This window comes from Anomaloglossus baeobatrachus, chromosome 9, assembly GCF_048569485.1.
Source record: "Anomaloglossus baeobatrachus isolate aAnoBae1 chromosome 9, aAnoBae1.hap1, whole genome shotgun sequence".
NCBI classification, from domain to species: domain Eukaryota; kingdom Metazoa; phylum Chordata; class Amphibia; order Anura; family Aromobatidae; genus Anomaloglossus; species Anomaloglossus baeobatrachus.
Window position 1 is genome coordinate 222,202,194 of NC_134361.1, and position 14,385 is coordinate 222,216,578.

The 14,385-nt window shown below is 55.6% G+C and overlaps 1 protein-coding gene across 1 annotated transcript in view; it reads left to right on the top strand.

Annotated features, from left to right (window-relative positions):
* Positions 1–6,284: 6,284 nt before the first annotated feature.
* The window catches only part of PLXNA3 (plexin A3), a 130,808-nt gene continuing 122,707 nt past the window's right edge, over positions 6,285–14,385 (top strand). The window contains exon 1 of the mRNA XM_075324609.1: positions 6,285–6,399. The gene's annotated coding sequence lies outside the window, so the exon portion shown is untranslated. The remainder of the gene's footprint in view (positions 6,400–14,385) is intronic.

The following is a 14,385-nucleotide window of genomic DNA, read 5'->3' on the forward strand; positions in this document are numbered from 1 at the left end:
CCAGCACACGGTGCCCCCACTATTGGACCCAGCTCAAGGTGCCCTCACTATTGGACCCAGCTCAAGGTGCCCCCACTATTGGACCCAGCTCAAGGTGCCCCCCATTAGTGGACCCAGCAACAGTGCCCCATTCCCATTAGTAGATCTGGTCGCCACAGGGTTACTGCACCTCAGTTAGGGTGTGGTATCCATCTCTGGTAAGGTGGGGGTTAATCATTGGTGTTTTCACCTCACATACAGTCAGGTGCTTCCCACTGGGGAGTTGATTGGGGCAGACAGGGGGGTGGCCATGCAGAAACATGGGACTTTCCAGTTGCTAGGGCAGCCGGCAGCCGGCAGGGGGTGGGCACCACAGGGGGTAGAGGCAGGAGCAACTCACTCACCACCTCAGACAAGTCGGGACCATAGTTCTGACAACACACCTCTGGGACCCTCATCTACACAGGGCCCGGGGCTTGGAGCAGGAGCGCAGCCGGGGGTCCTAACTGCTAAAGGGGACATCCTACAGAAAGGACATCCTCTCTCCTCTTCTAAAACACCGGTGGTGGCCCCTCACCTGCTTGGGATTGACCGGAGACCACCACCGGCAGAGACCAGCACCCGGGTGCAGCGATTGAACTTGTGAGTAAGGACCCTCAACGAATACGTTAACCACCTGCCCCGTGGGGCGCAACATTTGGCATCATGAACAGGATTTTGTGCCCATTCACCCGGGTACTGTGCGCCTAATAGACTTTATTTATGGACTGTGTGGTGTATTAGCAAAAACAACAGGCGCCATTGTTCACAAAGAGCGGGAAAAGAGGAGGCGTGCCTTTGTGGGCGGAGCCCGGACAAGCGCGCGAAAAGAGAGCCCCGCTGCCGCCAACTGCCTGGAAATTCTGAGGCTTCCCAGTAAGGGCGGAGCCAGCTGCCATGTCCGCTGAGGAGGAAAATGCTGCAGCCGCGGGTGCTCCCCTACTACTGCCCACTGCCATGCCACGTCTCCCGGGCGTGACCTGGCTACCTCAGTGCTCATGTACCATGGCCGACTGGAAGAAGAGACTTTATAGACAATTCCGGGCATATCTCATGCCCGAGGAAACCTGGCCAATGCTGATCCGGAAACATGAGAGCCGAGATCCTGCCATCATCGAGCTCGCCTCCAGTGCTGATGACCACCCCTGGCGTCGCCGAGCAAGAAGCCCACCGCCTCAAGTCCCGGCCCGGTACGATGCTGATGGGCAACTAATCTGTCAGCGCAAAGAGCAAAGGTTGTCAGTGGAGACCCGGACCCTGGCAGCTAAACAGCGGGTCCGCCAAGCCCATCCATCGGAGCGGGGTCCGCTGCAAAGAGGTACAGTGGTCCGGTTTAATCTTGTGCGGGGGTGGGGGTTTATTGCGGAGCCGGGGCTAAGCAAGGAGGTGTTCGTGACCCGGAGCGATGTTGAATCCCACCTCCAATGGGGTCATCCGGGCCGAGATCTCTATCCCGGGGACTATGTCGTCTATACCCGACACTGGGGAGAGCGGGGCTGGTATGCCTTGGACGTGGGACTTTGTCAGCAGGAGGATGAAACTGGGGCAGTGCCCGCTCCAATCAGGCGTCCAGAGCCAGTCCCCGCTTCCCACCCAACACCTCGTGTAATTCGAGTAAGAGACCAGTCTACCCAAATGGATGGGGAGGACTCCACGAGACCGGCCGGTCAGAAGCCAACAAGTCCCCAATAGATTGGGTTTTTTTCCATAGAGTTTGACATGCCGGTAATGTGATTGTTTCAATGAACATTTGTGCCACAGGACTGCGGGTGACCAGGACACTTCACTGTAAATAGTTGCACCAGTTGTGACCAGTATTGTTGAAATTGTTTGAAATGTTTGAAGTTATTGCTGCCTCCCATAAAGGAAAAGATGTGTTATTTTGTTCACTTGTTACAAACATATACAAAAACATTGCGGTGTTAACAATATTTTGTTGCAGCCCGGGAGTGCTGCCATTTATCGTGGGGGAATGTGGCGCCCCTGGGGCTCTGGTTGCCACAGGGTACTGCCCCTCAGTTAGGGTCAGGAGCCAACCAGTCCCCAATATTGTTTTTTTTTTTTTTTTTCTTGTACTGTTTGACATCCCATTAATGTGATTATTTTTTCATGAACATTTGTGCCACAGGACTGCGGGTGGCCAGGACACGTCACTGTAAATAGTTGTACCAGTTGTGCTACCAGAATTAGGGCGACAAAGAACATTGCTCGGTACCAAGATGCTTAATGATCGGGAGCGGTACACCGACGAGTGTACATTAGGACATTTTTGGTCTGTTTTACCATGCAAAGTGAAAATGTTTTACTATGTGCACAGTTTTCTTTTATATGCAAAGAAATAGCTATTGATAATGTTTTGATGACCAGTGACCGGTATTGTTGAAATTGTTTGACGTTATTGCTGCCTCCCATAAAGGGAAAGATGTTATTTTGTTCACTTGTTACAAGCATATATATAAATATATATATAAAAAAAAATGCAATGTTAAAAATGTTTTGTTGCAGCCCGCGAGTGCTGCCATTTGTCGTGGGGGAATGTAGCGCCCCTGGGGTTCTGGTCGCCACAGGGTACTGCGCCTCAGTTAGGGTGTGGTTTCCATCTCAGGTAAGGTGGGGGTTAATCATCAAGTGTTTCCACTTTTCACTTCACATACAGTCAGCTGATTCCCACTGGAGAGTTCTTTGGGGCAGACACGGGGGATGGCCATGCGGAAACATGGGACTTTCCAGTCGCTAGGGCAACTGGCAGGGGGTGGTCACACACTGGGGGTAGAGGCAGGAGCAACACACTCACCAACTCAGACAAGTCGGGACCATAGTTCTGAGAACACACCTCTGGAACTCTCTTCTACACAGGGCCCAGGGTTTGGAGCAGGAGCTCAGCCGGGGTCCTAACTGCTAAAGGGGACATCCTACACAAAGGACATCCTCTCTCCTCTTCTAAAACACCGGTGGTGACCCCTCACCTTCTTGGGATTGACCGGAGACCATCACCGGCAGAGACCAGCACCCGGGTGCAGCGATTTAATGTGTGAGTAAAGACACCTTGAACCCGCAGAGACTGTCGGCTTGCCCTTACCAGCATCGCCGCCTGGCGCTTTGGCGCCAACCGCCATCACCCGGAGCCCGCTCCGCCTGTGGGGAGTGACACTATCCCTGCTGCCATAACACCTGCCCCGGCGAGGAACCCTGCAGTGGCGGCTAATCCCTGGCCGCATACCACAGGTGGTGTCATAACAAACTCTTCCAAATCACCCCTCCATTTACTGTACACCTCGGGGCAACGGAATCGGGCGAGGCCACCCATGACATCGCCTGACCCGATCTTTAACGGCCCGGCAACGAGTAGGTTAACCACCTGCCCCGTGGGGCGCTGCACTAGCACACAGTGCCAGATCTTCCCCCCCCCCACACACGGTGCCCCCTCCTATCAATGGACCCTGCACACGGTGCCCCCCTCCTATCAGTGGACCCTGCACACGGTGCCCCCCTCCTATCAGTGGACCCTGCACACGGTGCCCCCCTCCTATCAGTGGACCCAGCACACGGTGCCCCCCTCCTATCAGTGGACCCAGCACACGGTGCCCCCCTCCTATCAGTGGACCCAGCACACGGTGCCCCCCTCCTATCAGTGGACCCAGCACACGGTGCCCCCCTCCTATCAGTGGACCCTGCACACGGTGCCCCCCTCCTATCAGTGGACCCAGCACACGGTGCCCCCCTCCTATCACTGGACCCAGCACACGGTGCCCCCCTCCTATCACTGGACCCAGCACACGGTGCCCCCCTCCTATCACTGGACCCAGCACACAGTGTCCCCCTCCTATCACTGGACCCGGCACACGGTGCCCCCCTCCTATCACTGGACCCAGCACACGGTGCCCCCCTCCTATCCTGGACCCAGCACACGGTGTCCCCCTCCTATCAGTGGACCCTGCACACGGTGCCCCCTCCTATCACTGGACCCGGCACACGGTGCCCCCCTCCTATCACTGGACCCGGCACACGGTGCCCCCCTCCTATCACTGGACCCGGCACACGGTGCCCCCCTCCTATCACTGGACCCGGCACACGGTGCCCCCTTCCTATCACTGGACCCGGCACACGGTGCCCCCCTCCTATCACTGGACCCGGCACACGGTGCCCCCCTCCTATCACTGGACCCGGCACACTGTGCCCCCCTCCTATCAGTGGACCCAGCACACGGTGCCCCCCTCCTATCACTGGACCCGGCACACGGGCCCCCCTCCTATCCTGGACCCAGCACACAGTGCCCCCCTCCTATCCTGGACCCAGCACACAGTGCCCCCCTCCTATCACTGGACCCAGCACACAGTGTCCCCCCCTCCTATCACTGGACCCTGTACACGGTGCCCCCCTCCTATCACTGGACCCTGCACACAGTGCCCCCCTCCTATCACTGGACCCAGCACACAGTGCCCCCCTCCTATCACTGGACCCAGCACACAGTGCCCCCCTCCTATCAGTGGACCCAGCACACGGTGCCCCCCTCCTATCAGTGGACCCAGCACACGGTGCCCCCCTCCTATCACTGGACCCTGTACACGGTGCCCCCCTCCTATCAGTGGACCCAGCACACGGTGCCCCCCTCCTATCACTGGACCCGGCACACAGTGTCCCCCTCCTATCACTGGACCCTGCACACGGTGCCCCCCTCCTATCACTGGACCCAGCACACAGTGTCCCCCCCTCCTATCACTGGACCCTGTACACGGTGCCCCCCTCCTATCACTGGACCCTGCACACAGTGCCCCCCTCCTATCACTGGACCCAGCACACAGTGCCCCCCTCCTATCAGTGGACCCAGCACACGGTGCCCCCCTCCTATCACTGGACCCTGCACACAGTGCCCCCCTCCTATCACTGGACCCTGCACACGGTGCCCCCCTCCTATCACTGGACCCTGCACACGGTGCCCCCCTCCTATCCTGGACCCAGCACACGGTGCCCCCCTCCTATCACTGGACCCAGCACACAGTGTCCCCCTCCTATCAGTGGACCCTGTACACGGTGCCCCCTCCTATCAGTGGACCCGGCACACGGTGCCCCCCTCCTATCACTGGACCCAGCACACGGTGCCCCCCTCCTATCACTGGACCCAGCACACGGTGCCCCCCTCCTATCACTGGACCCTGCACACAGTGCCCCCCTCCTATCACTGGACCCTGCACACGGTGCCCCCCTCCTATCACTGGACCCTGCACACGGTGCCCCCCTCCTATCCTGGACCCAGCACACGGTGCCCCCCTCCTATCACTGGACCCAGCACACAGTGTCCCCCTCCTATCAGTGGACCCTGTACACGGTGCCCCCTCCTATCAGTGGACCCGGCACACGGTGCCCCCTCCTATCAGTGGACCCAGCACACGGTGCCCCCCTCCTATCACTGGACCCTGCACACAGTGCCCCCCTCCTATCACTGGACCCTGCACACGGTGCCCCCCTCCTATCCTGGACCCAGCACACGGTGCCCCCCTCCTATCACTGGACCCAGCACACAGTGTCCCCCTCCTATCAGTGGACCCAGCACACGGTGCCCCCCTCCTATCACTGGACCCTGCACACAGTGTCCCCCTCCTATCAGTGGACCCAGCACACGGTGCCCCCCTCCTATCAGTGGACCCGGTACACGGTGCCCCCTCCTATCAGTGGACCCGGCACACGGTGCCCCCCTCCTATCCTGGACCCAGCACACGGTGCCCCCCTCCTATCAGTGGACCCTGTACACGGTGCCCCCCTCCTATCACTGGACCCAGCACACGGTGCCCCCCTCCTATCCTGGACCCAGCACACGGTGCCCCCCTCCTATCACTGGACCCAGCACACAGTGTCCCCCTCCTATCAGTGGACCCAGCACACAGTGCCCCCCTCCTATCACTGGACCCAGCACACGGTGCCCCCCTCCTATCCTGGACCCAGCAGTGGTCGCACGGACCCTCCTCACACTGAGCAGTAGCATCTCACCACAGCGATGTGATAAAGTGATGGACTGAACCATCCGGCACAGGGGTGTTAGCGCTTGTTAGGTGTTATTACCAGCAGCACAAGTGACGTGTGATGCAATGAGTGTGAGTCCATTTCATTGTATAATTAATAGCTTCACATTCGGGTTCATTTACACTCACAATGGCTTATTTCAGCTCTGTCCTCGCAGTTTAGCAGTGATCGTCGTCCCCCATTTTGCAGTGGTAGCGTCCATGTAGAAAAGGGTCTCTGGGGCTCGGAGCGGCTCAGTGTGAGCAGGCGGCGGTGCGGGAGGGAGCGGCTGGCCGTCTGTTTGTGTGTTCGGGGGTCTCTGCTGCTCTGGTCTATCCTGGACCCCCCTGTCCCCCAATCCGGAGCCGGACCCTGCAATGCCCGGTGAGTAGGAGCGGCGGGGGCTGCATTCAGCCCGGTGTTATGGGGGGCACACCGGGGCCCCTGGAAGGGAGGGGCACTCCCACGGGCAGTGGTTGTGGGGGGCTCCTGGTGGTGGCCTGCACCTTCTATGGTTTTAGGGTCTGACCCCCTTTATTTTGGGGGGTCTTCAGCATCTTTTGGGGGTGTTGCACTGTTAACCCCTTCCTCTTGTCCCCCACCCAGGTCTGACCCCTCTCTCCAGTGCTGTCACCTGCACCCCACCTTATGCCCCCTACCCCGTATGTGGCGGGTGGCCCGCAGAGCTTGCACTCTACATACAGGGGGGCTGCATTGAGTAATTCGGTTGTTTTTAAGGACCATTCGCCTTTACGTGAGATGTTGAGGCCAAATATTATCCCCCCCTATGGGCTATGTTTGTGGACCTAGGAGCTTACAATCTAGTGCACCTCTGCGTCCTGTTTATTTCGCCCCTGGTGTTGTAGGGTCGCGTGCTTGCGTTACCCGCACCCTGGGAACCCCAAGAGCTTGCAATCTGTTCCCAAGCACTGGACCTCGCTGCCCCCTAGGGAGCGATATTCCCATCCCCCCCCCTCCATTCGTCGCTTCGTAGCGCCAATGGCGGATTCCAGCTTGCGGATACAAGTTTCATAGCAAGCTGCCACATCTGATGAGCGCGCGGTGCGCACCGAGACGAGCGAGCGGGAGGATGCAGCAGATTGGAGCGCCTGTCACAATGGAGAGAACAGATGTGGTCTTCACGACGAGGACGGGGGAATCATGGCTGGACGCGAGTCCTCAGGACGGGCGGCGCGGCTCCTGGGCACAAGAGCTTGCACTCTAGGAATGTCATCGTGGGCTGATGATTGACAGCCGGCGATTCCCATCACCGCTTCCGTTTTTTTTCCTCCTTGATTCCGGGCCACGGCTCGAAGGGTCAATTCACACGCGGAAGATTTGTCACATTTTTCGGCACAGGTGTCTTTGTCTCCATAGACCTGTGTGTAAGATGGGTGCAGCCTGGGTTTTTGGGGGCTTTATTCGGCACAATCTGTTTGGGGCCACAATGGTGAAGGGTCCCAGATTTGCGGCTCCAGAATTTGGGCACAAGCGGTCGCACAACCAATCATTCTATATTGAAGTCAATGGTCACGATGAACAAGTCAGTCCGACTTTTTGAGGCGGGTTGCCACACGACCCCATTCACCTGGGACTGGCGAAATAGCGGCGGCATCTTTGGGCGCGTGACCCGTGTTGTCTTGTAGACCCAGCAATTAGCAAAAACAATGTGCACCTCGAAGCAAAAAAAAAAAAGCCAAATCCTTCCCCATTGAAGTCTACAGTGAGTTGCTTGCGGCTGGAGACCAAAAACCCAACACGTTGCGATAGTTGACAACGTGACACCATGGAAGATTGACACCGCAAGCTCCGTCTCATGGGACATGTAGCCGGCAAGTTATGACTTCTCCGCTAAGTATGTCAGAACTGCCGGTCCAACTGCCGGGACCCCCACCCATCCTAAAATGCTCCATTTGTTGTCTACGGGACCACCGGACATAAAGTGCCCAACTATCCCCGGAAGTCCCAATGACCCGGAATGGAAAAATGGCATAAGAGCACAGCACCACTGAAGCATTTCAGATCCCCGTTCTTGGTGGTCCGACACATAGTTGTGTTGAGTGGCATCACCCCCATTAGTTGTTTTGATTGAGCGGTGTCTTATTGGGCGGACCCAGTCTGATCACTAGAACAGGGGTCTTGATCCACGGTCGCAGGGAGTAGGGTTTTGACTCAACCGCGAATGAGCATGTCACTGTTGGCCTGTAGTAAGCATGCTCGACCACCGCTCTGCTCCATTGGGGTTGAATATGTTGTACGCCAATTATTTAGCAGTTTTTTAGTGCTCCTGTGGGTCTATAGTGAGCATGCTCGACCACCGCTAGTGAGCATGCTCGACCTCCGCTCCATTGGGGTAGAATATGTTGTACGCGAATTTAGCATTTTTTTTTAGTGCCCCCTGTGGGTCCAAAGTGAGCATGGTCGAATACCGCTAGTGAGCATGCTCGACCACCGCTCTGCTCCATTGGGGTTGAATATGTTGTACGCCAATTATTTAGCAGTTTTGTAGTGCCCCTGTGGGTCTATAGTGAGCATGCTCGGCCACCGCTCTGCTCCATTAAGGTAGAATATGTTGTACGCCAATTAGGGGCACTAAAAAACTGCTAAATAATTGGCGAACAACATATTCTACCCCAATAGAGCAGAGCGGTGGTCGAGCATGCTCATTAGTGGTGGTCGAGCATGCTCACTATAGACCCACAGGGGCACTAAAAAACTGCTAAATGTGGGTCTATAGTGAGCATGCTCGACCACCGCTCTGCTCCATTGGGGTAGCATATGTTGTACGCCAATTATTTAGTACCCCCGTGGGTCTATAGTGAGCATGCTCAACCACCGCTCTGCTCCATTGGGGTAGAATATGTTGTACGCCAATTATTTAGTACCCCCGTGGGTCTATAGTGAGCATGCTCAACCACCGCTCTGCTCCATTGGGGTAGACTATGTTGTACGCCAATTATTTAGTACCCCCGTGGGTCTATAGTGAGCATGCTCAGGCACCGCTCTGCTTCATTGGGGTAGAATATGTTGTACGCCAATTATTTAGCACTTTTTTTTAGTGCCCCTGTGGGTCTACAGTGAGCATGCTCGACCACCGCTAGTGAGCATGCTCAACCACCGCTCTGCTCCATTAAGGTAGATTATGTTGTACGCCAATTATTTAGTACCCCTGTGGGTCTATAGTGAGCATGCTCAACCACCGCTCTGCTCCATTGGGGTAGACTATGTTGTACGCCAATTATTTAGTACCCCCGTGGGTCTATAGTGAGCATGCTCGACCACCACTAATGAGCATGCTCGACCACCGCTCTGCTCCATTGGGGTAGAATATGTTGTACGCCAATTATTTAGCACTTTTTTAGTAAATAGATGATAAATATTGATGCCAAAGTCGCCTGTAGCATTGCCGTCGTTATGTGCTGCGCGGTAGCGGTGCCAGGGATGGGCAGAGCCTAGTTATGGCGGCCCCAGTCCTCGTTGGGACCATAAGACCCGGCTATGAATGATTGGGGGAAACTTGCCTAAATCCGGCCCACACAATGATCTTACCCCATAAATGCAATCATAGGGCGGTACAGGTGATTGCAGGACAGGACCCGTGCAGGGCTCTTGGAAAGCTGGGTGCCATCTTTCCATCTTGCACGTTTTGTCATTTTTCAGGCCGGATCGCTCTTCGTGAGCGGATTTGTACCAGGTGCCTCGAGCCTCATTGAGGTTAATGTCTCATGACAGGTCCCCATTTAAAGGAACACACACCCCATTTGTAAGCTGATGGTCCTCATTATCCGTCCTCGGGAGACGGCGGCTGGTGCAATGAATGGGGGGAATTATTGTAAATCATTAGTCTCTTTTTTGGCCGTGATAAGGGTTATTATGTGCAGAGATGATTCATTACATGTATTGATGTGGGACTCGTGGAGGGTCGGAGCAGCCGTGGAGCTCCCCCTGCTGGCTGACCCCGTCACTGCAGAATCAGGGCTGCTGCAGTGATGTGTGATACGCCGCCGCACTTACTCATCAGTCCGACCGGGTGATGAATATTTCAGGGGCTGGATAAGACACAGAAACAGCTCAATATGTTATGTAACCGGCTGGTATGGGTCTATAATGGAACGGGGGCTGTCATTTAAAGGGGGTCCACCATTCTGTTTGCTCTTCATTGACCCTTATTGACGGTTATCCAGCTTTTTTAGCTGCCTATTCACTCTGTTGACCATTATTTGTCCTCGGATACATATGCACACTCATTTCCACTGAGTGTGCATGTATAGAAAAGAAAGGATTAAAATGATTGGGCATATCAAAGCCAACATGCCTGATCGCTCTTTCCCTGACATAATCAGGGGGGGGTTGGGATATTAGATACTGACTATACTTGACCCCATTGATCGGTTCTTCCACTCGGGGGGTCTCTGTGGTGTAGACCCCCGCTCACCTTGCAGGTGACACCTCACTAGGGTGTGTTATTTGTAGCCGTCTCATTAGTGACTTCATTATCTATGGAAGGAGCCGTCCCCCCGTCTCTAAGACACTCACCCCCCACCCCCTGGAGACGTCGGGGGGTCTCCGAAGACATTCAGACATTTTGCAATTGTTATTTACTTGTTGGATATTTTAAGCTGTAAGCTCTTGGGACAAGATCAATTACTCCGTACTGTATCCTCCACTTTATACTAATATCACGACTATATCTATGCGGACCCCTTCCGACATGAAGAATTGGGGTACTCGGAACACGTATACAGAACCAGTCGCTTAAAAAATGGCTTTCCGAAATCAGGGAATTGCTTAAAGGGCAATTCCCTAACGCACGGAAACCTTCCTCCGGGTGTCCTATCCGAAAAACGGCGCCCGTAGCGGAAAGTCCTGGTTGGAATTAATAACGTCTGGCATCTAATAAGTGGTTTCTGCGAACTCCGCGTCCTCCAGAACGCGAGCGAGCGCCGGACGGAAGCGCCAGGAGCCGTAATCCCAGTAAATATTGTGTGTGTTTGTTTGGACGTGAGTAAATCGCCAGGTTTGTAGATTGGGGGTTGGGGGTCGGGGGGTTTGCATAAGACGCTCTGCTCCTTTTTAGCGGAAAGTGAGAAAAATATGTCCGGATTTTTTCCCTGCGCCTTCTGCTGCGTCCATCTGTCCGGCTCCAATCCTGCTAAATGTTTGCCAAAATTCCCTTTTGTTCTCCAGATTTAACCCCCCCCCCCCAAAAAAAAAAAACGATCTCCCCATCCCGGGGTGAAAGAAACCGCCTGGGAATACAAATCCCTTTAATTCTGTTTATTTTTTAACAGGACCCCTATGTGTCCTGTAGGATGGGGGTCGGTGCACGCGGCTGGCGTTTCCGGAGGGGTCGCTCATCTTTCCAAAAAGTGTTTCTGTTGTGTTTTGGGAGCGGCATCCATTGCTTTCCCTACACTTGTGGTGAGACGACGGCGGTGAGCTCAGCCCTCGCCGGTGCTGCCAGAGCCGCTGTCTGCAAAGCATTAGCCCAGAAGGGGTTACGGCATTTCCTCGTCTCTCGCCAGCGTTCTGCTCCCATATTTTTGTTAAGCGTTTTACCAGGAAACATCCTGAGAGATAAATATATCATGTCCAGGTATGTTCTGGAATGTGTAACGCTGACAGATGCCCGTTAACCCCTCCATGCTGTGCTGGAAAGTCTGCTCCCCCCCCCCCCCTCTGCTGTGCCGGACAGTCTTCTGACCCCCCCCCCCTCCGCTGCGCCCCTCGCCGCTGTGCCTCTGACAGTCTTGGCCCGGCGCTGCGCCCTGGAACGGTCTTGGGCCCCTCGCCGCTGCGCCCTGGAACGGTCTTGGGCCCCTCGCCGCTGCGCCCTGGAACGGTCTTGGGACCCCCCATTGCACCTCGGACCGTCTTGGGCCCCACGTTGCGCCCCTAACCATCTTGCGCCCTGAACCGTCTTGAGCCTCCGCCCCTTTGCGCCCCGAACCGTCTTGGGGCCCCTCCCCCTGCTGCTCTCCGGACTTTCTTGTGCTCCCCCGCTGCGCCTCGGACAGTCTGGGGGGCCCCCGTTGGGCCCCAAACCGTCTTGGGCCCCCCCCGTTGCGCCCCGCACAGTCTGAGGCCTTCCCCGTTGCGCTCTGAATTGTCTTGGGACCCCCCCCCCCCCCGTTGCGCCCCGAACTGTCTTGGCCTCCGCGCTGCGCCCCGGGCCGTCTTGGGCCTCCTCGCCCCGCTATGCCCCGGACAGCTTTGGGGGGGCCCCCTGCTGCTCCCCAAGGATAGTCTTGGCCCACCCTATGCCCCAGATAGTCTTGGGACCCCCGCCCCTCCTCACCGCTGCGCCCGGACAGTCTTGGGGGGGCACCCCGCTGCACTCCGGATAGTCTTGGCCCCACCTATGCCCCGGACCGTCTCGGCCCCCCCGCCTCATGTTGGCCATTGTACTTGGCGGCACCACACCAGATGCCACCCCTACTCTTGGCTGCCCATCGTAGACCAGACCCTCCTTTCTGGGCGCTCGTCCTTGGTCATCACGGACGACCAGGACCTGCGGAGCTTCAGACCTATTGTTCACGGTCGCGAGGCTCTCGACAGCGAAGCAGGAAATTGCGGCTGATCTCACACTCATCCTCGGCGTCTCCACACTTCCCTTCACCCCATCACTTTCATGTCATTGGAATGAGGGAAAGTGGAGATAAAAAAACAAAAAGGGGGTTGTCACATTTTCCATGGATTATTTACTCAGAACCAAGCCCCTTCCTTTGTTCGGTCAGTAAACTGCGCGACAACCCTTGTGGAGCAGAAATGGGCGCGAGAAGTTGTCACCGATTACCGGCAGATAGGCCCGGAATGATCGTGCACTGATGCCCTACAATTTTCCGTTTTTGGAGAAAAAGTGGTTGCGAGCCTCGTTACACTGGAGACGGTGCGAATTCATACATTTAACATTGTGACCCGCGATATTAATGGCTGTGGTCGACCTTTGTAATTATGGATTATTGATGGTTCAGCGGGAAAAGGTGAAGATGCATAAATCATTCAGAAAAAGAATCAAGGAGGCGCCAAAGATTTCACGGAGGAGCAGCGTATAATGTGCGGTCATACAGTATAGAGGGGGTCGGGGGGGTACCTGCACCGGTGTGCCCCAATTATAGACACTCACCGGTGTGCCCCAATTATAGACACTCACCGGTGTGCCCCAATTATAGACACTCACCGGTGTGCCCCAATTATAGACACTCACCGGTGTGCCCCAATTATAGACACTCACCGGTGTGCCCCAATTATAGACACTCACCGGTGTGCCCCAATTATAGACACTCACCGGTGTGCCCCAATTATAGACACTCACCGGTGTGCCCCAATTATAGACACTCACCGGTGTGCCCCAATTATAGACACTCACCGGTGTGCCCCAATTATAGACACTCATCGCCCGGACCTGTCTGGGTGCATGCACTAAAAATGGGTGGATGCATTCTAAAAAAACGGATGCAGCTACAGCTGTTGCCGCATCCGGTTTCTCCTCCATAAATTTGCATTAGCGCCGAATTGTGCCGCATGGCCTTGCGTTGCGTCCGTTTTTTGCCGTATGAGGCATACTTAGCCGGTGCGGCGGCCGGATAAAACGTTGCATTCTGCGTATTTTGCTGCGGTGAAAAACGCATTGTGCCGGATCCAGCGCAATGCGGCGCCATTTACAATGCAAGCCTATGGACGCTGGATGCGGCGTCCTCCGGCAAAAAAACGCATCCGGATGCGTTTTTTTTTTACTGCGCATGCTCAGTATAAAACCGGATCCGGCAAAAAAAGACGCGCCGCATGGAAAAACGTATGCAACGTATCCGTTTTTTTTCGCCGCATCCGTTGCATAGGTTTTTGAGCCGGATTCGGCCAGACAGAAAAAAACTGATGTGTGAACTTAGCCTAACTAGGTAGCAGACTGGAGACTAACTAGAGAAGTTGCTCAGGCACCTCCCTTAATAGGAGGGTGCCTTAAGTAGACTGTGGCTCTCAGCCAAAGACTGAGAGGCATTTCCTGGAAATTGCACACCGGACCTCAGAGGAGGGTTGGTGCGCGCGCGCACTTTAGGTGCACTCCCGGGAACCCTATCCGTCATGTACAGAGCTCGGGAGGGGAAAGACGCAGCAGCACACGTGGATGGCCGGGGGAGGACATGACCTGGCCAGGGCTTTCAGTAAGTCGGCGTCTCTACAGAGGCGCTGCTGCGCCTGCTACAGTCCTATCGGGCTCTGGGTTCACATCATTTTTAAATTTGAAGCCCCCCCAAAAAAAGAGGATTCGGGCGAAACCCTTGACGGAGCCGTTCTCTATAATGCGGCACAGTGACATCCGCCTACGTTCTGGCATTGCCAATTGTTGTAGATGGATTACAAAGTGGCTCA